The 27,451-nt window shown below is 31.0% G+C and overlaps 1 protein-coding gene across 1 annotated transcript in view; it reads left to right on the top strand.

Annotated features, from left to right (window-relative positions):
- The first annotated feature begins 3,421 nt into the window (after positions 1–3,421).
- Positions 3,422–27,451, top strand: part of LOC131846496 (klarsicht protein) — a 246,427-nt gene continuing 222,397 nt past the window's right edge. The window contains exon 1 of the mRNA XM_059195817.1: positions 3,422–3,849. The gene's annotated coding sequence lies outside the window, so the exon portion shown is untranslated. The remainder of the gene's footprint in view (positions 3,850–27,451) is intronic.

The following is a 27,451-nucleotide window of genomic DNA, read 5'->3' as shown; positions in this document are numbered from 1 at the left end:
TATTCAATTTAGTTCGGTAAGTCTTTCCAGTCTAAGTAGTTATCACAATGTAACTAAGTATTGTGTTCAGATTCTCCATTTATCTAGTATATTAAATTTTATGACATAAATTAACTGTAATTAATCCAATTTTACAGCTAGAGGTATTTCTTTATGTAAGTAGCTTAAACTACATACTCGTAGTTTGAGTGATAATAATAAACTTAATTAATTTATTAATGTTAAACCTTCTAACAAGCAAATTAATACCTTGTTTAAGGCGATGCATTATTATTGATAAAATATACTAAATATACACATAGACTTTGAATAGTCTACCCGTATATAAAATTAATATTCATTTTTAAATTCCACATTTCTCAACCATTATCGCAAATTCTCAAGAACCAGTTCTGGTATCGAAGTATAGACAAGGAATTCTGATGCCGCTGGGATAGCAATCAGAATGCTATTTAATATACTTGAAGTGCTGTCCATACTAGTTGGTTTTGTGCTATAATAATTATAATATATTCTGGAACAGGAATCATAATTATAACGTCTGGCAACTTGTTATTCTAAAGTGTATTTAATAATACTAGTCACTATCCATAAGACTGGTATATACGATTTAATATTCCTAGTTTTTGCTATGCTTTTCATTTTGTTTGTGGTTGCATGTATGTATATTATTAAAATTGACTCTTACACTGCTACTGTATTATAGAGTTTACTAGCCTTTTTATTCATAAAAAGGTTGCTGCTCTAATACTGCTAATGCTTTACTAATCGTGAATCTAAGGTGTGAATATTTACATCTTAACCGTGTATGTAGTTAATGTGTTGCGAAACTGCGGTACTTTTAGCGAAACCAAAGACATTTCGCTCCGCTCTTGGTAAAGTCTCGCACATCAAAGGATTTGTGCGACAACGTAACTTTAATGTGTGTGGTCATGTTTACCATAGCCACTCGCAGGAATTTCTTTTACTAATCTATTGAAGCCGTATCTATTGTCATTGACAGACCAGGTGACAATGTCAATTATGGTAATAAATCTACCAAAAACGTATGACAGAAAATTTCCAAATGTTTTGTCATGCTCAAAACGTTTTAGGTCCTAATTATCATCATAATTAATAACACTAATAAACCAAAGTGTTAATGTCGTTTTGATCATTTGTTTATATGTTAAAGAAACTGATGAGAGGCCAGCCTTGTTTCAAATGTATGACTGTTTGTTTAAACGCCGCTTAATTATCACTGCGCACACGTGGGTGTATTCAGATTTTTAAATTACTTTCTTACTTCTACTGAATAGAGTTTAGTTTTGTGTGAATGTTGAACAATGTATGTAACTTTGTGTTAAGATAGATGCTGAAGTGATTGTTTAACAAATAAACGTGTAAAATTCATTTTTGAAAATTAGAAATGAACGCACGTTTTGAAATGTTTTAGTGCTCTATTTGTATGACGTCAATTAGTTGTTTATTTTTACAAATACAATGAAATTGCTGTTTCTTACATTACTTGAACTACGTTCTAACTAAAAATTTATTAAATATACTAAATTATTCAGACATAGAAGCTTATTTTCTTATTTTCGTTTTTAAGCTTATTCTTAAATCAACAAGTTACGTAATTATACTCAACTAAATTTAATTATGTAGAAAAGAATGGTGTTGGAACCTTCAAAAGGTAAAGATCCTGTCCTAAAGTTTAAAGAAATATATTATGAAGATTCTATTCTCTAAGATCCTATATATTCCTTTGAAGAACAATTGTATAATACATTATTAATTAACTATTACTTTTATTAAGACTAGACACAAATTTAAAGAGTACTTGAAATATCAATGCAAGTTTACGACCGACTTTCAATTATTAATAACTCACTTTATTGTGGTATAGGTATATCAATTTGTTTATTAGCTATTAAGAATGTGTTATGTTGTTCTCAAATTTTTATTTGCTTTGAATTCATTTTTGTAATTAAAACCTTGACTCTGTGTTAATTACACTAATGCAGTTATTATTATTATATTATTACTTGATATTATTACACCCTTATTTATTTTATATTGTAAAAGGTATAATGTTCCTTCTATATATGATTCTTTCTACATATAAAAAATAAATGTAGCTTTTCATTAACAAAATGCAATTAATTTTGTTAATGAAAAGGTACATTTTTTTATGGATGACAATGGAATGGTGCATGCACCTGCGCTAATGGGGGGGCACCAGTGGAGGATGATATGATAAGGATTAAGTCAGGTGGCGAATTCAGTAGTAAATAATCACAATGGTTTACAGTTAGGTTCGTATCAAGGTCGACCTGATAGGGGGTACATTACCAGCAAAGGGACCACTGGTTCTACAAATGGTACTAATAATCCCCATCACCTTCTTACATACGTGTGTACACAAATAGTTCTAAACTAAGATCTCAAGATGAAGTCTGCATTCCCCTGAAGGAATGTGACGCTCTGCTATCTAAATCCAGTTGTTGTTGTATCCGCTTTTGGCTTAACTGGAATGGGGTTAAGCATCTTAAATCTCATTTTAATTGCGTATCCAACGGAAGTATATCATATACTTGATCTTTTAATGCGCTAAAATAGCGCGCAGATATTTATTCCAATTCTTCATTAATTAATACATTGATAAAATCTTTAATTATGTATCGAAATAAAATTTTTGTTTTTTAGATGTATATTATATTATATTACTTACAACGCTTACTAGTAGGTACCAAGCAGATATATACTAATTATTTCACCAAATGCAAATTGTAATGAACAGTAACTGAAACTGCCAAATGGCGTAGAGATTTTCTGCAGTGGACTAACTGCTTCTAAAGTTTCTAAAAACTAAAGAAACTAAACTTTACCTGCAACTATAAATGAAAGTAAAACAGAATAATAGTAGATGATTTTGCTTTTAGGAAATAAAAACAGAAAAAGTAATTTGAAGTTCCAGTAAACGGTCATTTAATGGTAGGTACTAACCTCTGGAAACCCGAATGTTTTGATTGTTATCTCCTTTTTACGGTCTTATAATTAGGAGTATATCATCTTTGATTTACTTTAGTTTTCTGGAATATGTTAAATGTAATGTTACTTTTGGTTCAATTCGTATACCATTTTTGTTTTGGTTTTGATCTATTTTGTCTGTTGAAGAGGTGTTCATCAGTTTATGATTACGTATCTAAATATCACGAGAACTTTGTGGAGTCACATATTCATGTGTGTAGCTGGTAGTATTGCAACTTTGTTATCCTTCCAATTTAAAAGTTGAGTCAGAACTGTTATTGTTATGTTAGCTTACGGAGGTTTTAATTCAGTTGGGTAAAAGTTTGAAGTCCACTCGTAGATGCGTCGGCTGGTTGCGCACGACGGTATACGGATGACGGCGCCTCAGTTTGCTCGCGCTGCCCGCGCAGCACGCTCGCGTGTTTTCTAATAATTGTGGTGTTGTCAAAACGAAACTTACCGATTCGAATTTGGAACGTTTTCGACCGGTAATGTGTCGGTTTAACTGTCGCTTTTAAATAGCGAACGCTTCTGTGACCCTCTGAATTCGCATTGCGAATCGAACGTGCGATTGCTTCATTCTGTTACGCTAGTGTTAACAGATAACTGTGAAGAAACGCGTGTAGGCCTTCAGTCTTGTGCACTCAGCAGATTTAGTGCTTTATCTGTGCAGTGGAATTGAAGTGTGTTTCGTGTTGAATGTTATTTCCTGATTGATAGAAGACCAGTGTGATATGTTTCACTGAACTCGAGACAACAAGTTGTTTCGTGATCGAGTTTATGTGATTGGAAGTATTGATACGTATTGCATGCCCCCTGTCCACAACTTGATTTATGGTAAGCTATTCAATTTGTCTAGCTCTGTATTTGGCCATTATGGGAAACTTTTCACCCGTAAAAATCTTTTAAAGTCTCACTGCTGGCCACCGGCCTATTTAAGTGTAGCCCGAATTAAAACTTTATTAATAATGAGTTAATTAGTTAGAAGAGGATTCGTTCCTACTTATTAGTAATGAGAACTAGTGGTCACGTTGTTAACAATGTACATTGTTAACTCAACGTCAACTTCTCCTCTTTACCACTGTAGGAATTCTTGATGAATTTGTTACGATAGGCTAATGGCTACATTCTCATCCTATGATTTTTCCAATGATTTCTTATCAGCGTGTTCCTTTATTCTAGTTTACCTATTCTATCGTCATCAAAAACGAAAAATAAATGCCAAATTTTTGAATTTGTTATTATTGTTTGAATATATTATGTCTTGAAATGAAGATATTACTTTTTAGTTTTTAAAAATATTTAAAAAGCTTCTATATTATTATTAACATTATTTAAAACACAGTTATCATGCAGTAAGAAGCTGATTATTGCAAAATTGGATTTAGATGTTAAACAAATATTTGGCAGATTTAAAAGCATGTAAATGACGTAGGTAACGAGATGTAAAGCTATTACATAGTTCTATGTGCAATATATTTTATGATTAACATTTTATTTACAAATTTGTTTTTAATTTATCATTCGACATTCGACAAGTATTAAACATGAATTCAGATGGCACACTATGAATTGAAGTCACTTTTACTTACTTCATGAAGAGATGTTAGCGATATTTTTGCAAACATGAGAAGAAAGTTTTATATCAAATAGCCACGCTTATCAATCACTCTACAACAAATGATCATATAAGCTTATGGTAGGCTTAAAATTAATTAATACTGGCAAAGAACATGATTCAACAGTTTCAAATGTACTAGATTGTGGGTCATAGAATTTATTAAATGCGAATCAGTGCAAAGAAGTAGAACTGCCATTGTCAGATAGATAAAATAGCACTTGTGAATTACATTCACTTTTAAGATTGACAATCATTAAGTATGAAATGTAATTACTAATCTAAGTATTAAATAAACTTCAGTTTCAAAAGTTGTAATCTCAATCTGTGTTTATTTATGTTGTTTTCCAATTTTATTCTATTATCGGGTGGTCGGAACTCAAAATGTTGCTAAAAATATATATTATTATCTAAGAGTTAAATAGCTGTAAAGTTTACGGCAAATTCTAAATCTATTTTCAGAGATCTTTCCATTACTACTTTGTTATGATAATTAAAAATATTAGGTGTCAAATAAGAAAACTGTTATATATATATATGACTTAGAATAGTTAAATTCTTCGTGCTCTGAGTAATTGACTTCATACGAACAGGTAATAACTTACGCAAACAAATAGCCTTTTCTCCGAGTACAGCAATATCTATCTCGTTCTAAATCACTGAACTGTTTTGTTTCCACTTTATGTTTAACCTGGAGTTGTGCCCTAGAGAGTTTGACCTAGGCATGGATTGAATTTCTGTGCTTAAACAGTAACGTCGGCAGCCATTTGTGTTGGCTCCTTGACCTCTTCCTCACGATCACTACAAATATTGTTAGTCGTGAGGTCTGTCGATTTAATTATATATGTACCTGACGATGTCTAGTGACAGTATTATTTGTTTTAAATCTATGTTTAATTACATTTTATAAATAAAATACATTAAGTTTAAAATTTAAAATGTAGAGCTAAGTGCACAATAAATGCTATCTATGATTCTCTTGATTTTGTAACATTTCAAATGCGGTTTTTTCTTATTCAATTTGCGTTTTCAACGCCTTCTATACATGTACATATTAAGTCTAATTCAGAGACCTCCTAACCTGTTTTGTTTCATAGTCCACTTGTTATATTTTTCATTATCATGCTCTGACACACCTCCTATCTAAACTTGCAAAACATCAATTTGTCTACTATTAATGCTTTGCAAATTCAGCAAGTTCATATATTCTTTTACAACATTTATAGTGCCAGTCCAGATTACTATTTTTAATATTTATTAGACCTTACGGTTTTGTCGAAAATTTTTTTGTGTTTAAGGAAAAACTAATTAAAAGTCTGTCCTAAGTGAATTTTCATCACAGGCTAAATTAAGGTAAACATTTGATCTATAGTAATTTTCTATTTACATTTCGTAGAGTCTCATTTTTTTTCATTGACAAGGCAAGGTCTGTTTCACCTTTGCTGTTCGTCGACCATTTGTAGAATATAGGCCACTAGCTATACCTGTGTAAATCGTGAATATATTGACTCACATTATCTATATTACTATTCATTTTAATGAAGACAAATCTATGTCAATTACACTATATTGAAGATCCTGATGAATTGTAGAATTGTCATTTTGTAATTCATTGAGATCGATGATCTCGTTATGAGCATCTTATTGTGTCTTTATAAGGCAAAAGGTGGGTGTTTCGAAGGCCAAATATTCATCAAGATATATACATTTAAAAAATAAGGCAGTGTGTAATAGTTACGAAACTGAATAAATGTAACGAAAGCTTTTATTTTATTACATAAATATTTTGTAATGATAAATATTAATATAATAATATATTAAAATTAATAAAATGACAGGCTTTCTTGTAATTTATTAAAAGAAGAGATAGGAAAGATTTGTAGAAATAGTTATTCACACATAATTCAATTATGCACGTCGATGTTTAGATTTATTATTTGCCCTTAGCCCTGAGGATAAATAAATATACGTTTGTGGGACGACTGCCGTACAACCTATTACGTACATTTCCTTTGGAGCCTCAGTCACGACTGGCTTTGATTCGACACCGACTCATCGAAGTAAATCATTACTGCCCTTGATATTGTATCGCGCCGGTAATTTATATTGATACTTGGTTGTTCCCAAAATGTAATTGATTATTTGAACCCTACAATTGTAGGGTACATTACATTAATTGAGTATAAGTTAATAATATTAGTGTAATTGTAAATTCATCATCATCATCATCGCAGCCCGGAAGACATCCACTTGTAAATTATTTTCTATTAATTGTACAAGTTATGTTATGTTGTTAGCGTTTCGAAAAGTATTGTAAATTTTAGCAAACATGAAACATAATCTTTACACATATTGTATGTCAGTAATATAGAGGTATATATAGCAATAGATTTTTATATTAATATAATTCTATGATGTTTTTAAAGTGATTTGGTTAAGGATCGGAGGATAAACAGTGGAAAGAAAGAAGACGAAATGATATCAAAGCATCACTGGACTATACCATATACAAGTGACGTGTTATAAGCAAGGACTTCTTCGTGCAGTAAATCAATATTGCAAATGGATTTGCATAATTCACGTACTTTATAGTAGTAAGTCTAAAAGGGCGCAATATACATATGATCATGTAGGCTTAAACATTTTATTTATTTATAGCTGCATTTTATTTTACACTGGAACTAGTCGCAGCAGCGCGGAAATCATGAGCCTGAGGACAAAAAATACATTATATTCAAAACAGAAAAACAAATGTTCACAGTAGTAAGGTTTAATATCGTTATTGTCTTGTCTAGTTTTGTTCTGGTGAGTGAGTAATTCAGATTAGTGTAGATAAAAAAAGTTACGAAGGCCTTCTTTGCGGTTTGAGTTATTTCATTAATGTTTAAGTAATAATGCTCGCAAGGATATACAGGCAATACCCGTGCATGTATACATCAAGGATCTCGTATTATAGTTAACAGAAACAAAGCACGCGATATGATTCCATTATAAAATATCTCATTGGCTTCCTTATTATTATTAAATCTACCATCGTCAGTTGCCACTATTAATATTTTTCTGTTGCTCTTCATGTATTATGTGCACATGCGTCGCTATCAGCCTGTAATCACTAAAATACTTATTTGATTGTTATTCGTCTAACTCTTTGATTTATTTATTGACTCCACTCTCACCCTTTGTTACTGACGAAACTAATAGGATATTCCCTTTTTAATGTTTGTCACTTATCTAATTATGCTATTTTCTTTAGCCTATTAAAATATTTACATGCACATGAAGTGCATACAGTTACATGATCTTGAAATACTTACAATTGAGTTTGATATACTAGCCGTAAGTATACCTATCCGGAATCTGAAAACAAACTTAACCTTGTGGTCACGTGAATTATGATGGTTTGTATGGATAGTTTTAAAATGAATTTTGAGTTTGACTGATCAATTTTTATTTTGATCATGTTCAGTTCATCATTCCTATCATTAAGGTTTAGTTTGAGATATTCATGTTATAGTATTATGTTCACATCAGTTCTATCTGAGGTAGGCGTAGTAAAACATGTCTGCTCGTTATATTTTTGCATTGCCATAATTGAAGATAAGACATCATTTACACTTTTCCCATTTATAGTTCCTTTTTAACTAACCTATCTACCTCGACGTTGAATTCAATTTCTATTTTTTTCATTCATCTATCAATTAACCAGATCTATATATGGTACGGGATTATTTGGAATCCATTATCAGGCTTGTACTTATCGCACTCTATCTCATATCTGATTGAGTCGAATATCAATAATACCAATGTCAAGTTCAGAAAATTTACCATTCTGCAAATGAATCACGTTATATTAATTTAGATACACTTTCACATATGCTTAAAACTAAATTCCGGTTTCTGGTACCGGATCATATAAATCATGACATGCCGTTCATTTTTAAACACGTATTATAGTAAGTTATAAACGTCTACTTTTTTTGATGGCATAATTTAATAAGTTATAATTAGATTTATTTTAGTATGTATCACTTAGATGTAAATTAAATTCGTTTTGTCCATTGTTATATCAGGTTGTTTGATGAAACTGACTAAAGGATTTTATCAGGATTTGTGTGAAATTGACTAAAGCCCATATGTTCTGGAATAACAATATTATCTGTTTACAAATTGTATTTGTAATTACAGTTACATTGTAATTAAGTAAATTGTGTGTGTAATTACATTTAGTATGTACGTACTGATGATTTTTCCATATGTAATAAATCTTTCTCTATTACGTATTCTACATTATAGTACCTTATAACAACAAAATTTTATTATATACCCAAGCAAAAGCCCACCCGCACCTCTAATTAGAATTCTAGAGATTAGTGCTTGTTACACTTGGATCATTTTGGATTTTTCTTTATGTATATTATTCGTGTGTTTACAAAAAAATTTGTTAAGTATTTTCTCCGTTCTCTAGTACAACACAAGTCCTGCTAAGCTTGGAACTAGACTTGTTCAGGGTTATTATTATACTATGTATTTTATTTTTATTATAAAAACTTGTTACTGGTAAATAAAATAGCCTAAAATAAAACTATGTTTAATAATCTTGCTACTAAGTATGATAGTAATAAAATGAATAGGAATATAAATAATACTAATAAATTTGCGCCTTCTACTTTTTTAGCATTTACAATATCAGAGCAAAAGCAGAGCAAGAGCGAATATTTCCATACTAATAACTTAATTAAGTCGAGCCGCTTGTGTAATGCAGGATACCACATGAGCCACAAAAAATATTCTACTTCCCTCCATTCTTTTTATTGTCTTTTTATCATGTTATTCGCTAATTAATTCAGTGACTTTGAAATTTTTTTATTACGTTACATTATTACATTACGCTCTTAATTATACAAGTTCATATGGACTTATGTTCATGATGTCTGTTATAAAATAGCCTTTAGTGGGAGTTTATTCAGTACGAATTAGCCTAGGTTTCGTTCATGGAAAGTGTTATGTTCTAATCTATTGCAGATTTTTTTCTCTTTGATAAATAATTAATCAATTTTAGCCCGATTTCTTAATATATCAATCAGCCAGGCCAATTCTCACGCAGAGATGAATGTGTCTTAAAGTTATTTTTAATTTGACAGCATCACGTACAATAAGTTTAAATCTAGCCTATTTGAATATTTCGCATTGCAATTAAAGTTTCTGACTAACTCTTTCAGTGCTAATTTTAACACTATTAGTATTAACAAACGCCATTCAATTTAGAGACAGAGGTATAGGTGACCTTGCTAGATTAGATTCTAATATATAAAGTACAGTCAATTCGAACTAAAACAGCTGTTGTATATTTAAACATCTGTATTTCATATGTTTTATATTTAAATACCTGTGATAGTATAAAACGTATATTTCTTTTATTTTTCCTCCATCCAATGTGTTAGTATCCGTATCCGTAAAGTGCTGATAATATAAGTGTTGTTCTGAGTTATCTTCACAGCGCATCCTCTTTCATCGATTCGCGAAGTGCATACTCAATATACGGTCATTGTGACTGCCACACTTTTAATAAAGTGCACACGAGTCACCACACGCACGTCCGCTTCCATTGAAATCAGCGATGCATTTGCATCTATTGGTCAAACATTCAATAGTCGCACCCATTTCCGGTGCGTCTGCGCAACATGATATATTATAATGAGCTCATTATTTTTAAGCGCATATTTTTGAACAGACCAGTAAATATTCATTGACTTTACGATCTCCTATTCAATTATATTATCTTTACATTGTATAAAATGAAGTTAGTTTCGTTGTCCGTTCATTTAAATCTATTAAACCACGCTATGGATTTTAATGCAGTTTTTAGCAATAGATAGAGTGGATCTATAGGAAGGTTTATATGTATAATGCATCCCGTACACCCATGAAAAGCTAAGGCGGGTAACTACTATTATATATAGTCCAGTTGTGAATGTATCTATAAATAATTATAGTTTTATTTTCTGCAATAGTGTACCCACTGATGCCCCGTGAACGATCATAAGATAAAGATGAAGTCAGGTCAGTTAGCCTTTGGAGGGTAGGAATTAACGATAATCGTTTCCAGGACCGCGTTGAGGTCAACCTAACATAGTACATTACTAGTAATGGGGCCATTAGTCCCTAACAATTCCCTCCTCCATTAAATATAGGTTATGCGCTTACTTACGTCCGGCTCTACATGAACGTTAGAACTCGAATATTGACTATTAGTTTCGTATTATAATGGGAATGTTATAGGGTATTTAAATGTTATTACATTTACCTCATTTACAGATAAGTATTATTTTTCAATTACATCTTTCTCTCGTAAGTTATCTTTCTTGTACCCATGTCTATTAGAAATTCTCAGCCATCAACATTTAAAGTAAATTTAAACCCATTGTTAACTGAACAAGTTTGCGTTAAAACACGACTAGTTCCGCTAATGTGCAGCACATAGTGAAATCGGTTTAATCTATCTATAAATAAGATTATAATTAATCGCAATTATTCTACGAGTTAAATATCGGAGTAATAGAGTGAACCTGTCCGTGTAATGTATACGTAAAGTGTCAGGTGTAATAAACAACTAAGTAATAGTTAAAATTAACCACGGCGGCCATAGCATGCGGCAATTATATTGTGATTGCATTGTAATTAAATACATTAATAACAATTGACAATATTTAGACGTGAGAAACAGTATTTTCTGTGTTGCCAGATGTATTTCCGCGTTTGTGAAAACAAGTTATAAACAATGTGGCAATAAGGTGTACGGATTTGACAGCTGGTCAGCGTTTATTTCATTTGTAATGTTTATGTGAGTGTAATAACTAAACGTGTATGAGCATTAAATATGTGCAAGATTTGTACTTAATTACTAAATTACTTGGTACTTCAATAAAATACCAGCATTATTCGAAATGGGCTTAATTTTTCAACTATTTATTGTTCTTAAATTAAACTGTGGAACTTTGATTGTCTGGTAATAGCCATAGGAGTTTATGCAAAAAAATATTTAGTTTGGATTTATTTGAGTCATATATTTTATTCATATAAAATATCAAAGTATCGCCCAATTTATCCGTTAAATTAAAACGTTAAACGTTATACACTGTACCATTAGACACACACGCATACCAGTATATATAATCTTTGACAATAGATCCTTAATAATGTTCAAACTTACAGTTAATAAATAAATAAATGACCCTTTACAATTATCACAGCGCCATCTAGTGCCGCGGAAAGCAGAGCTTGTATTATGGGTAGGTACTAAACAAATGATATAAATTCTTCGATTTTTTTGTGAATACATACATATATAACATAAATAGAAAACCCACAGATTGATACAAACAATCATATTCGTGAAAACAAATGTTTGCACCGTGCGAGAAATCTAACTCGCGACCAACAGAAGTAAAGCGGTGTGCTTAACCTCTATACTACAGAGGCCGCCAATTGAGAAATGTTGGCTATTTCTTTTTAAAATAATGAAGCAGGTTGCATATACAACTCATTGATTGCGCGTTGATAGGTCAGGATATTTGTCTTTATATCTATAGATCACGAATCAATGTAATGAGCCCATTCGAAATCATAGGTCAGAGAGCATCACTTTCTTTTAATTTACGTAGGCGCAACATTATTGTGATACTGTAATTAGATAGAGGACTATTATACACCTGTAATTATGGACTGTATTCCACTAATTATATATATGCTTGCAATTAAAGTGAACTACTGGGTGATTGTTAATTGATAGTTAAAAGTTTAGCCGTGCTATTATCATAATGAATGCGTATATCGTTGTTTAGTTTTGTGATAGGATTAAGACATTAAATATATTAGACGAAAGTGTAAAGTGAAATCTAGATGACTAAAGAATCTTATAATTGTTATCGGAGAATACTTTGTACTTAGATATTGTTTTGACCTACTACTACTACTTGAATATAAACTCACGGTATTTTTAATAGTTTTTCATGAGGAAATTAGATAATGGTTTCTGATATTACCTAAAGTTGTCCACCATAAAACTTCGAATACAATCATCAATATCGTACATAAAAATGTCATAATAATATATTCACTCTTTTGTATCCTGTCTGCACCACTTTGTCGAGAATACAATAGTATCTATTGACGGTCTCGGTGGTGTAGCAGTTAGTACTCCGCTTTACTTCCGATGGACGCAGGTTCTAATTCTCACACGGTACAGACATTAAGATAATTAATTGTATGGGTCTGAGTGTTTTCAATATATATTATGTAAATATTTACAAAAAATGTATCTAAATATATCTATTAGTTGTCTAGCGCAAATTTTTATATTATTTTAACTCTAATATTGTATTTCTAGGAATAATATATAGATATGAATGTATCCGCCATGCTACAATCTAATGAAATACATAAGGCGCAACATGTTTGGCTTCGCCAATAATATTGTGTACAAAGTAGTTAGGTCACTATGTTGTTAAAAAATTTGTTAGGCTACAATCTCTAACAAATCGACGCATCTCGCAGCGGATATGGCGGTAATGACGATATGGTCACAATTTCATAAAGTGACTGTCCGAACACGTAACCTACATTCCTACTCACCCATATGAGATAGCAGTTTGTCATTTATTATTAAACATGATGTAACAATAGTGCACATTTTCTATATTTCTCTTATTTTTTCATTCAGTTATGCCTTTCAATGAATTAAGTATACCTTTTTTTTATAACGTAGAGAAATGTTCATAAATACTTTTAACCGCTCGGGGGAGCGAGTGAGATATGTGAGATTCTTACTCACCAAAACTCCTCGGTGTTCCTCTTAGGGCTGTCAGAGTCCTCGGGAAATTCTGCAATATACTACCGGAAATCAAATGTTTATGATCCAAATATACTTAGCGAATTGATCATATCAAATGTCGCGTTCACCATTATGTCGACAGTCGAGAGTAGCTCTGACTACCTCATCTGGAATAATAATAGATGTTATATTGTGTTATCTTTAATGAAATATGATTATTATGTCAATAATTACGTAGCTGTGCCCTAAAGGTAATAAGAAAGTTGTAGAAGTAATATTTTTCGTTAATTGTACATTCTGTAAGTGTTGTAATATATTTGATGGTCCCTCGTGGGCTTCTAGATGGTTTAATGTTTTCTAAGTTATAGCGCAAAGATATAATAAAAGTTATAGCGCAATTTGGTTAAATAAATTCTAGTCATTGTGTAATCGAAAGATCTATTGTCTTCGAGATAGTCTTCATTTGTTCTCTATTTATATATTTTATGTTGTATTTAATGTATTTATATAATTATAACAAATATAATTGTATATAGGTAACTATAACATTTTATTTTGCTATGAAAATTTAGTTAAAAGAAATGGATTTATTGATTTAACTATAAAAATAAGATAAATTAAAAAATATTCACATGAAAATACAATAGCAATAAATTCAACTATAAAACCAATATGTACCAATCAAAGTTACACTTCTGCACTTTACTTATACTATTTTAAATGAATACTGGCTGTTGTCAGCGAATTTGTCTGCTTTTTTTTTGAGATAAAAGATATAGATATAGTCTATATTTTTATACAATCACAGTACACAAATATTGTGATACATAATATTATATATTATATTCACCTTAAACTTCATTGAAATCAATTCAACCGTTTGGTTCTGAAAAAGTAAATATTATAAAATTATAATAGGCATTCAGAGGGACAAACTTTCGTATGTCTAATATTAACATGAATTACGACAAGGAACTTTACAATGTAAAGTTATATATAATTATTTTTCAAAATATTATTAACAGCCTCGGATGAGAAGCGGTTTAGCACATCACCACAATACAATAGTCGCGGGTTGGATTCCTCGTACAATACGATACTTCATACCTTTGCGTTCATGTGTGTGTTTGTGTCGTTCTGTGTGTTCTTTATGTACATATGTATTTAAAAATAAATATATTTTACTAGGTATATCAGTGGTCTAGTACCTACTCATAAAACGAGCTTTACTTTGGTTGGGACTGGATGGCGATGTGTGAATTGTCCTGGGTTATATTTACGAACTACTTTTACTACATTACGCACTTTAATAGTTAATGTTAAGTACGAATATGATCAAACAGCGCTATGATTACTGAATAAAGATACACCATCGTGTGTATTGAAGAAAGTGAATAGAAAGCGCTCATCAGTATTTATTAGGATTTAATATCTTCTATAAGGAAACGGCGACGGTGTTGGTTATAATATCCGTTGAGATGAGTTCCAGATCGAAGTTTTTATCTTGTTCCTTTACTTGAGGTAACTCAGTAATGATACTAATTGAATGCCCATATAGAGTCTATATTATAAATGCAAATAGCTTCAGTTTATAAAAAACATAGTTGTCGTGGCGGATGTAATATTCTCATGCTGTTGACTTACTTTCTGTAATGTCGACTTGATTTTTACTTCTCTGATTTAAATTATGTTTATTTATATTAGCTTATACGAGGCGTGTTAATTATGTAACTAATATTTTCCAAGAAAAGTTTAAATTTGTACTGTAGAATATGTATTAGATTAATTTATTATTAAAAGTATATATATATTTTGGGTATTGCTACATAATTTTGTTTTTAATGTCAATTTTAAATTTTTATAAATTTTAAAGAAATTTACACAAGACGTATAAAAGGAAACATGTAAAATCATTATGTACCGTACGTTGTTAAGAAAATCTCGGAGTGCTTTTATAGGCTTTAATTTTGCGTACTTAGACGTTGTTGAGGACAGATAATTATTTTAAATCTTGGATATTATTTAATTTTGTTATAACTTATATATATCTATATATTATATGTAAACACAGTCTGAGAAAGTCGTTTCCACTTTAATCATATGTACTGTATAAACGCCATACTAAACTGTTAAGATGGGAAATCAAGTGTTATTACTAATTATAATATGAAACGGTCGTTGGCAAACACGATCCAAATATGGGCAACTGGTAAATATGTCACCGGTGATGTCAGCAACCCGTTTCTACTGACACAGTGCAACCAGTTGCGAGAAGTGTGAAGTGTCTAATTATAAGTAAAGGCGGCGTTATACCTGAGAAGCCACTTATTACACACTATGATTTGAGGCGAACTTCTTATCACTCCATGAACTCACCGAGCGGGTGCTGGCTCCATTGTGTGGTAGAGAGGGAAACTCCTAGCAGTTCCCAGAACTTGTGATCCGGGTGAAGGTTAAAGGGACCCCTTTACCGATGTATATCAAAACTTACCTTTAGCACTTGTGTCTCGCTCGCTGCCCAACCAATCTTGTAGGAACCTGCCAGTGTAATTTTAGATACACATTCTAGTATAGAACCGATTGCAGTTCTACATAGTCCAAGAGCTTTTAGAGAGATTTCGCTGGTATACCTCTCGATTCTAGTTCGACCGCATGTAAATGAACTCTCTATAGCCATTTTAATTAGTTTTTTTTCCGAATGTAGAGAATAGATCAGATCTAGATGATGAAACACCTCTGGGATTTTATATTATCTAGATGAACAAAAGCTAATCACATTATTATTATTTTGATTTTATCTATTATAAACAAATATAAAAAGATCTTTCTTATAAAAGTCTGTTGAAAAATATAACTTTTACATAAACATAATAAGCGAATAAATAACAACGCACTGTATGAGGCAGTAGGCAATAAAATAGACTTTAAACAAAAGCACTTATCAAGCAATGCCTATAAATGGTCGGTACGCAATATAATGCTACGGTATACTGAGCTCACAACGATACCAGAACCTATACAATGTCAATAGTAACAGCCGTATTCTTCTTAGTGGCTTGATATATCACAGACCATATATAACTTTAATGTAAAATATATTATATAACTTTTAACAGCTCAGTTTTCATTGTTATTTTTATAGGGTCAAATGTGTAGGTACGTGTTTTCGACCATATCAGAAAATACTTGAGAGATTTCAATACTTCTTTCATATATCGATAGTTTCGTTATCTGTGAATAACTTAGCATTAATCCAATCGGGTAATGCCGTGGATTAGTCCTAGGCATTGATAATTGTTTGGAAAAATTATCCATAAAGCAGTCCATTAGACCAGTAGTTTGAAGACATCAAAGAAATATTAAGTAAAAAATATATTCATACTATGGCATGGGTACTTTTTTTAATTGATGAATAATATGATGTTCATGCCTGCATGAATGATATATGCGGAAAGCAGTGACAGCATGGAGATCAAATTGACATAGTAGGTACATAAGTTGCAATGGGTTCATTACTTCCTATTACTAACCACCCCTCCTTCTTCCACTATACGAACTTGTTTATAACATCATATCAGTATCAGTCATATCATATCAGTCGAAGCTAGTTCGTGGGAAAGCCTGGGAAAAGTCGGGAAAGGAGGGAAATCGTGGCGCTAATGATTTAATATAGTTAGGCCGGTTGCGTCAACTTTAAGTGATATTATCTACTATTAAAATTGATTTCTTGTTATTTCGATCGTTATCGAACGTTATTACTTTCTTTAACTTTTAATAATTAATCACTAATTAAAATTTTAACTACTTCTACATGCTGTTTTATTTTTCATAGTTGTTTTTATTTATACACATATTTCATATTGACATTGAGAGGACACGGAATCAGGATCTTTATTTGTAAATTGTTTAAAAAAATATAATTAATTTACGGTCGTAGTTGACGACCTCGGTGGTCTAGCGGTCTAGCACACCGCTTCACGTCCGATGGTCGCGGGTTCGATTTCTCGCACGGCACGAACATTTGTATTCATGAGTATAATCGGTCTGGGTGTTTTCTATGTTTAATATGTATGTATTTACGAAAAAAAAGTTATCTATGTATCTGTATCAGTTATCTAGTACCCATAACACAAGCTTTAGCTAGCTTAACTTGGGACTAGATGGCGCTGTGTGAATTGTCCTGAGATTATTATTATTATTAATTAATAAGTATAATACATATTTTAAAATATAATTTTATATTTAGATATTTCTGTAAAATAATTGTGATAATAATAAAGCAACCTGACGCTTTACAGTTTGATATTGTAATAATTTTTGAATAAAAATGATTGTAATTCATTTACTAAGAGCAGTAATTATGCGTATGAAATCATATGTCTTGATAATCCATATTAAAAATGTTCAAACAAAGGATATCTGAGGCCTTTAAATAACTTTGACTATTCTGTATTCGAATTGTCCAATGTTTGATAACATATGACAATTTGATATATGTATATATAAGTTTTCACAGGTTATACTAATAGTGTAAGTATATATATAAACAGTAACTATTAGTTCCACATTTCAAGTAGGTAAAGCTGAATTGAATACATGACATTAAAAGAAACAAAGATACAAATGAAATTTTAAAATTACTTAAGTAACTTAGTATTTGAGTAAAAAGTAACATAATTATATGTAAAATGCCGGAGAAAGATAACTTACTATGTACTTCTTTTGTTTATGTGAGTATCGTTAATAATCTTGTATCTTGACCCTAACTTGACCATAAATGGAGCTCACTAATCGCGCCGTTCGTGCATGAATGACCACCACTTTTTTTTCGAGGCCGTGGAAATCGTGGTCCGTTCGTTCTCCATTCAAAATTTCAAACAGCTGTCGCCGCCAATGTATATATTGTTACCGACAATGATGGCAACACTAGCCGCTGGAAGATGACATATCACATTACTTATTAAAAAAAATATTTACACTTCTGTGGTTACATAGTAAGCATTATATATAGTATTAGAAATGTGAAAGTCTCTTTCACACTTGCACAGCTGGACGGATTTGCAGGAAATTTGATATTCAAAAACATATTTTGTATTAGAATAGATTCATACTTACATATGATAAGTTTTTATTACAATTTCACGTGAGCAATGCCACGATAAAATATAACTTATACTGCATTCTTATTGCTACTGTATAGTGATGGGCATACATCAATATTTTCAGAATATGTAAGAAAAGATTATTTAAAGTGTTTATGGTACTTTTTATTACTTATTAAGATTTATGATTAATTTTTCTATAATCCCTATAATCGATGCTATTATTACAAATGCGAGTCTGTTTGAACGGATAATCTGAGACCAGTTGAAATAGGCAGATAAAGTCTCAGAATCAATATTTATTACTAGGAAATTAATATCGTATAAAATATTTATTACGTCTTTACAGAACAATCATTATACATATCTTTAAAAAACTAGACAATAAATCTATTTCTTCAATATTAAAAGATTCTTTCTATAAAATTCATTTACAATTAAGACGTCGTCAAGTTTTTTCTATGACAACAAAAATTTTAATAATGATCTTCTATGAACAACTTCCAGTTAGTGATTTATATCTGTGTACGTGATGATGTTAAGCAGGTGATTGACAAGTGTTATGAGTGTGGGTACTATGGTTATTGTAACACTACTTGAGCATTGAAACGTGGTACGGTACTTTTCTCTTATGTTTGGAAATGTTTTCAATATTGCGACGTTAAAGTTAACATTTCACATTTACGTTAGTCGTACCATTTTATATTCTTACTACTATTGTTATTTTTTGTATTTATAGTTTATTTTTGATACTTTTATGGTTTGACTCTACTTTGCTTCTGAATAGTCCTGTGTTAGATTAACACAGAATGCAAATGCTATTAATTCTACTTCTACTCTGGTGGTCCAGGTTATTATAAATTTATGTACTGGCATTTTGAAGGGTAAGCCAAAGGAACTACCACTTCTGTAGGTTCTTTTTGCAATTGTGAAAGCAATTTTATTGAGTGACAGAACCAATAAAATTGTTTGACGAAGATATTGCATATCAACACACAAATAGAATAGTTTTCAAATTATGTACCTTATTTCATCATATTTCTCTATTAACAAAACTAACATATTAAGAATTAACTAAATAATTAAGTTGTTAATTAAATTACAGTCTAAGAAAAGCGAATTTAACAAATTTAAAATTAAATTTGCATATTCAGCTTTTGAACTCCATTTTCGTCCTTTCTAATACGCACTGCCAAAGAGTGGAACAGCCTTCCAGCTTTCGTGTTCCCTAAAAATACAAACTCAGTTCTTCAAGTCTATGGTGAATAGATTTCTTTTGGGTAAGCACGCTACATCCTTGGTCTTGTCATTATTTACCATCAGATGAAGTAAGACCAAGCAATCATACTTATGAATACAAATGTTTGTGCCGTGTGAGTAATCGAACCTGCGACCGTCGGCAGTAAGGCGGTGTGCTAAACCGCTAGACCACCGAGGCCGTACTCGATTTTGTTACCTTTGAAGGTAAACATTCACTATAAACCACACATACCTGACACAACGATAACGTTCGGTTTTGATTAATATAATTTACTTTCCTTTTCAGGTAAGCGTTTATGAGGTCGATTGAATAACATTTTCGCCGTGGGTGAGTTTTTGTAATAAGCGAATTAACAAACATGTTATACATACGTAACAAGATAAAATAAGAAATGTTTAATGAAAACATTTTATATTAAAAATTATAGTAACTTACCAGAAATATTCTTCTATGTTATTTAGTTGCATATGTTTTTATTGCGACTACTTTGACTGTCCGGTTAAACCTGATTGACTGGCATAAAAAACCTATGTTTTACGTCGTAATACTACGTGTAAACTAATACTATCTACGTTAAGGATCAAAATGTACCAAACAACCAAAACTAATTTTCAGATTTGTAATAAATATTAGTTCTAAGAAAGTAATAAAAAAAGTAATTAATTTGTTATTATTGTATCAGTAAATAAAAGCCACAGAAAATACTTTTATAATTTTTTTATCATAGTAAAAATATATTATATTAGTAAATGAAATAATAAAATGGGTTTAAAATATTATTATAATTGCAATTATAATAACTGTAATAAATTCGTTATTAGAATTGCTGAATTCGTGTAATAATTGGTCAGCAAGGTCTGAGCACTGAAATGAATAAAGAATAACCATGAATAACGTGTAAGTGATTATTATACTCGCATATTATTTCCACATTGAGCCGACTGGAAATAATAGGCAAACTCTTGAAGGATGATGATTACTAGACATTCACTGTCTAAAATAATGCGTATTAATTTCCAATTTTATAGTTAGTTACTTGATACTAAATACACAAAAAAGGCTATATCTATGAACGTCATGAAGTCGATATGAGAGACCATCGAGTTCATGACGCTTATAGATTCTTATATTTATATTCACTAGATTTTTTTTTGTGCAATGAAGTTTAGGTAAGAAGTGGTATTTCGAGTATTCTAAGGGGAACTTTATAAAATAGATATTACTTAAATACCTATTTTAAAAAATCCAGTACGAATACTCCAGTTACTATAAAAAAATAATGTTTTATTACTAGGCTTTCTTTATGGGACTGCGTGAGCAGTGAATTTTTACAGATATTCCCGACCACGATGCCCAATGATATTGTCTCTTTGATTTCTAAACACCATGTGCTTTTTTATTGGACCAATATGGGATGTTACTACCGCCTACCATGACGATATACACTGTCATTTACCAGTGTAGATAATATACTTAATAAGTATTGTAATTTGGACTCTATTTTCCGTATTTAGCTTCTCATTTAGGCCGTTGTACGTGTTGAGGTGAGACTACTAGAGTAGCCAGCCAAGTTCCTCCCAGAGGAGTAGAAGCCTCCTGGGATGATGTCCTTTATATGCGGTGTGTTTGATGGTAACCGATTTCCGTGATCGCATGTAGTATGCAAAGCATCACTCGCATGTTGCATGTAAGTTTCTCTAATGCTTCATTTAAACTTGATTATATTTAAATATATAAAACATAGAGTACAATTTATGACAAAATATGTTAAATATTTGTACATAAAGGTATGTTTAAAAGCAATTAGATAACGTGCGTTTCTTACTTTGATAGAACGTTAGAGTCGTACCTATTCTTATAAGAAATAATTAAAGGAAATTCTTTGCATCTTTTTTTATACAAAGCCGACTCGATGACAATTAAAACTACGAATATCTAGGAGATGGTTTTTTTTTTATAAATAAGAACACTTGACAACAGAAATCCGTCGATCACACGAATTTCTTTTTTTCTTTGACTGTAGAAAATAAAAAAGTGCATCACAAATCGATTCATCTCTAGCACAGTAATCGCGGATTTGCAATTTTTTATTATTTCTATTTATAATCTCTAGTTTCACTTGCCGTTTTAACAAAAACCACATAATTTTTTACATATATTTTTTTTAAACTTAGTAATGCTGTACGCGTAGGTGTCAGACATTCTATTCTATTTTCAACCTACCTCCTAATGTCTAACACTATATGGTACAACACCATTATGTTATGTTTGTGAAACTACATCTTACATTTAAATAAGTACTTATACATTTATGGTCGCTATGTGTTACAAAGGTATAAATGGCACATAAATGGTTTCGACTTAAATTAGATTCAAACGATTCTAAAAATAGACAATGTTACCTACTATCAAATAAGAACTTTAAATCTTCCCGTAGGTAAATATGGCTGTCAAACGCATAAACACTCAATTGTACTTAAAACCGCAAATAGGTATATATAGAAATGGAAGTCAGTAAAGCAATTTGAAATAAATTTTGTTAGTTTCACAAAGTTTTAAGCTCTCGCAGCTAGCTAATCAGCCGTTGTTATCATTTGAGACATTATTTCTATGAGCGAAAGTGAATCCGGGTGTAAATAATTTCGCGAGGATATTGTTCCCAGCATGAGTTCGCGGCTATGGACTGCCATGTCCGCGATATTGTATTGTTCGCAAATAGCTGTATTTAGTACTTCATTTTGAACCTTAAAACTAACTTCATAAAAGTTACATTCTCAATTCAAATCTTGTACAGTTCATTATATAAAATTGAACGGCCGCGATGCGCTGATGCTATCACAGATTTCCGAACTTTACTTTCATCATCTATTCAATTTTAATATTGTGGGGGCGTTAAAGTACCTACTAGAAGGGTTTTCAAACTTTCAATTTTATTATAGTTAGATAAGTTATTTAATTTATACGTAGGTACCTACAAACCTTGCGAAAAGAGAGTTTCCAGTTGCTTTTTTATCGTGATTGGATGTAAATCTATCAATTATATTCAATTGTATATTTAAGTTTTCCACTTAATGAGGACTACATAGGAGTATCTTACTAAAGTAAACAGAAAGTATGATTCTATAGACGGAAATATACAATACATTTACGCGACATATACTAACAGGGACGTGTAGATCACAGTATTATGTGTAAAACTTTATTTATAAAAACGAAACGTACTGACCAACAGTTACAGTGTTTTATCGCTTTTAAATTAAGAAATGAATAAAGAAATTCAATAGCTCATATAGATGTGTTAGATTTTATTATTTTTTATTAAAGAGGGAATGCTCTTAGGCCCGATTTTAATGTGGCTCAGAACTTAGAATGTAATTTTTTGCTGCTTTCGAAGCAGAACATAGTTTCTTCTTATATTTGTTTATTTGTAAATTACATATTGTAAAACATAATTGCAATAAACATGAACTTAGGCTCGTATGTAACAGTTCATCCTTACTAAACAATAATACAGTAACAGAAGTAACTTCAAATATATTATACAAAAAACATGAAGGAAGCTTAGACAGAAGGATAGGATTTCAATGGAGGTAGAACTTAAGAATGTGTTAATTATTTATTTAATTCGAAAGTACTTTTTCTCTTCTAATTCTCGTACTAGTTTCTGAAGACTGAAATCTTAAATCATGATATTTTTAACACTAATGAAGTACGAATATAACGCCAAAACACTGTTTTGATCTCGGATTATTGGATATTATTGTTATTTTTTTAACAGAAAGTAGATTACTTATATTTGACGAATAAAAAAAGTAAACATTGCTCTTCCGTCTTTTAAAAATAAAGTGAGATCGACTCCATATTGGTTTGCTCTGATTCAATGTCAAATATGTAATTACCGGCGAATTCGTTCGAAAATGGCGGTTGGGTTCGTATAATCATTCAATTAAGACCGGTTCGTCAGTGGCTTTTGCGGTTACATTTCTGTACGAAAGTGAAATTGGCAGCTTGCCAAATTCGGTCGGCCACGCCTTTTTTTACTAATTATTTTCTGCAAGGCCTACTGTTACTTGCGGGGCCAAATTAGGGCTATTTGTTCTAATTTCGTCTTATCTGTACTACTTTTCACTACTAAGTGGAATCCGACGTATGTGGTATTGAATTCTATACATCATGAATCTATTTACGGTAGTCACCTTGTGGTCGAATTTAGACTATACTTAATTAAATTTTTAAGTTTGACTGTTGCAATTTCGATCTTTCGATTACTTTTTAGGGGTTCGTTTTGCTTCGCATGTATACTATGATTGTAATGTACATCAATATTAGAAAGTGTATATATATATATCCATATACCGTGTAACCTGACTAACTAACTATATATATTCTACTAATTAACTATATGGGAAATATTGTAAACATAACACATAAATGACGTGTTATCTAATAAATCACATAACCACCTATTTTTCTATCTATCACATAAAATAAACCAAGTCTATTCCTTTCTTACTTGTAATATGTAAACTGCCCCTGCACAGACGTCGTCATATATTTTTAAGTTTCGTAATTTGCTGTGTGGGCGGTCACCTTTAGAAAAATCGCATTTGGAATTGCTAGCACCTGCGTAATCTAGCCAGGAATTTATGTTATTGAAACTCTCAAAGTTTTTATTTTAATTATGAAGTTATCTCGTACTTAAAACCAAGAAATAGGCAGCGGATTTTTTTAGTTAAGTTGATAAATTGTATCACGTATGAAAAAGATTTAATAAATGCACAGAAATTTAATAGCAATGCTTTAAAGTTGTCTTAAATCATTTGTTTAATTCGAAAGTGTAATATTAGTTTTCTAAAGATATTGAAACTTAAATCATGATATTTTCAGCACTAACGAAATACGGATATAACGATAAAACATTATTTTCATCTTATATCAAAAACTGCGGCTCGACCTATTTTGATTAATACATCGTATCACTTTTAATAAATGCACAGAAATTTAATGATTGTGGTATTCTACATTACATAAAACGCCACAATGTAAATACCACGCAAAAACAAGAGTCATGCATTACAATGCGAGTACGTGGTTGGTTGGCTGCATAGCCGTATAGCTGCAGGCAATAGCATTATTGATTTACGCCTTCCTTCGTGGTCACTACGGCTCTTAAATCGGATATATTGGTCACGGAGATTATGTACAGTTAATGCAATTGAGTATTCATTGTTTATTTTCCAAGTTGTGTGGTCAGTTCTGACATGACATTGTTTCTTTGATCTCTCTTTGTTCACACAAGGTACTTACAAATCTATGTAATAATATTAAATGAATAATAATAGTTATGGAGCAATTACACAGCTTCATTAATCCCAAACTAAGCATACTTTTTAGAATTGATGAACATATTTATATGGACCCAAACCAATACAAATGAATATAAACGTAAATACAAATGTTTATGTTGCACGAGAACCAAACCTGTTAGTAAAGTTAGGTAGTGTGCTTACCGCATTCTGTAAATCATTAATGCCATATAATTTAACGCTTTATCACGGAGTGTTTCATTTCTATTATAATTACCACAAACTAGAGTATTAGAGTCCGAAATTCCTTACGGGATTTAGATATTCACAAATAAAGATCTTTATATGGAAATTGTTTATCTACTTTAAATAATTAGTAATTAATCTTCGAACAGTAACGGTCGAGTCGCAGTTAATTGTAAAAAGAAAGTTCCGTTCGTATCTTGGTTATTAGCTGTAATTACGTTATTATTGTGATGATTCTTATTATTTATTGTATACAGTAATATGGCCATAATCAACTGAATCTGCCTACAACTCGGACAATAATTCATTCACTTCTCGATTGTTATCAATTACTGACCGTTTACAACAGCTTCGCTCGACTTGTTCCTCTCTTCTTGCATCCCGTGGCATTTATGGGAAATCCTTTCATTGACATCTTTTATTTCGTTGTGAAAGGAATATGTAATATACATAATTTTCAATATTCTAGTTTCATTCATATGGAATATGTATTGAATGATGGTCAGGTCAGTAGCGACATTACGGCCGATTTCTCATTGCCCGTGAAACAGATTTTACCCCTTCTATAAATACAATATTACCCCTAACAGTATCATATAGAAGCAACAATAGTGGCCATTGACAATCGTAAAATTCACTGAGAGATTCTGACCTAGAACCAAAACCTTACAGTCGTTCATAAATATATATTACTGTTACGAATTCTCGGTCTGAATGTTTTATAAACTTATGTAAATTGACTATAATATTTATAGGCATTATGTGCAGTAACAATGTGGAAGGAACTAGTTCACACTTATGCATAACGCGTAATAACTATAACAACCGGTTACGTGCTATGGTTGTAACGTTTCATCACAGCCTAATAACGCTGGATTAAGTTCTTGGTGATAACGATATCTTTCGTGATAAATCTTTTGTAATAGAGCTTTTAAATTTAATAGGTCACGCACATATTGTAAAATTAGCTTTCACGTTGATTTTGACGACACAATTCCTTAATGAATGTACTTAAATAATATATAGTTTTAGGAAAACATATCCTTTGTAAATGTAAATAAATCCACTGTTCTTATATTGTCTGTAAGGATGTCAAGGTTGTTCTATATTTATATGATAATTAAGACATCAATTAGTTTAGTATAAATCCTTTTAATTGGCGGTATGAATATTTAGTATGACTACCTTTTGTACAACGCGTCGCTAGTGATGTTTGTGATAAGTATTGATGTAGACCTAATAAGTGCCAAGTAGTATTATACTTATATTGTATATTTCCTCCCTTCTTACTTGAACTATTTTGACTTAAATATGACTATTAACGATTATAATAAACCTTATTAAAAAATAATACAAATAAATAAGCCATGTTTGTTATAATCAAAGTCGAAGAAAATTTTAATAAAATAGATATATTAAAGTAGTAGCTGTTGAGACCAATATGCAACAATGTTAAACAAATAAATAAAGCTCAATGCCTTCGATGTTTTGCGATCAATTAAAATAAATTATGTTTCTAATATTTTCTGACCTAAGTATACGATATATGACATAATATCATATGATTAATAGTTACAATAACAATTTCTACATGAACAAGTGACCCCAATATATATAAAAATCATTAATAATGGTGGATTGGTTTTAATCCCATGCATGTCCCAAACAAACTTGAAAATGTAGCCTAAGAAATAGAAAGTTCTAATATAGATAAGAATTAAGGCAATTTAAACAGTATAACACAATCCGTTGGAATTATAAAGATTGGCGTAAGTGGCACAACAGTCATTGTCCAACATTCTTATTGCCGCCAAGTAGCTGTTTTGCGCGCGCGGAACTATTTGGTTTTGGGTTCCATGGAATTTTGTGGAAATATGGTCCTATTTGATTTCTTATATAATTTAAGATACACTTGTAAAGTATAATTTCAAGTTTTTAGAATTCTTAGTTTAAACAGTGTAAAATGTTTGAACGTTAAATGATCAAAGAGATTCTTTATAGCAATCTCATATATAATATAAAATGTAGTAGAAATATTTTCAAACCTAATCAATTTTCAGAAATGATTATTATTTT

The sequence above is a fragment of the Achroia grisella genome, unplaced genomic scaffold (assembly GCF_030625045.1).
Source record: "Achroia grisella isolate CSIRO2021 unplaced genomic scaffold, CSIRO_AGI_Agris_v1 utg511, whole genome shotgun sequence".
Lineage (NCBI taxonomy): Eukaryota > Metazoa > Arthropoda > Insecta > Lepidoptera > Pyralidae > Achroia > Achroia grisella.
Note: the sequence above shows the minus strand (reverse complement) of the source record. Positions and strands in the feature narration are given on the sequence as shown.